This window comes from Otolemur garnettii, unplaced genomic scaffold (genome assembly GCF_000181295.1).
Source record: "Otolemur garnettii isolate 467f Iridium unplaced genomic scaffold, OtoGar3 scaffold00184, whole genome shotgun sequence".
NCBI classification, from domain to species: domain Eukaryota; kingdom Metazoa; phylum Chordata; class Mammalia; order Primates; family Galagidae; genus Otolemur; species Otolemur garnettii.
This window is the reverse complement of record NW_003852579.1, coordinates 2,298,300-2,299,134: the sequence shown is the minus strand read 5'-3', so window position 1 is coordinate 2,299,134 and position 835 is coordinate 2,298,300.

Genomic DNA, 835 nt, shown 5'->3' with positions numbered 1-835 from the left:
TCAGATTGTGTGTGAAAACCCCACACTGTACCCCAGAAGTGCATTAATGTACATAGTTACCATTCAATAAAAAAGAAAAAAAAAGTGACAACACCTGTCCTTTATGCCTCCTGGGATGTCATGGTGCCCTCTTTCCTATGAGGAAAATCTACTCATAATAACACGGAGGCTAGCACAGAGTCCTGAGCTACACTCCTGAGCCTGTCAGGCTCTCTCAAAAGCCGTATGGAATGAGGACTCAGCCCCGTACCCTAAGGAGGGGGCTGAGGCTCAGAGAGGTTCGGGAGTTGTAGCAGCCTGTATAGTCTATGGCTAGGAGGAGTGAGAGTTATAGGAAATACCTGTAATGGAACACCTTGATGAAAAGGGCATGGAGAGAGATTTGGTTCTCACTGGCAAGAGAGAGCTCGCGAGATGAGAGCATTGGTGAATTGGCAGTCTCTACACCTGTGGTGTTGAGCGGCATGAGCTCAGCCTTATATTAGGCTGGAGGAGAAGGTAGTCAGGAGGCATGCGCATACTATCACGGACACGCTCACTCTGACTCCTCTCCTGCCTGCAGAACGCCAGCACGGCGTCTCTCTGCTGAAGATTACTAAGCTCTGCTAAAGACTAAGAGCTATCTGTTCTAAGAAGACTGCTTTATTCTCTCTAAGATACTGTCTCTCTCCAGCTAAGTAGATAGCCCTCAAGATCTAAGAGAAACTGTTCCTAAGCAAGGTAGCTTAGCGGTCTGCATCCGGAACCTACCTAAGCTGGGCCCGTAGACCTGGCCAGTCCTGGGCCCTGACAAGTGGTGTCAGAAGCAGATCCTGACAAGGACCCCTCCAAGGTT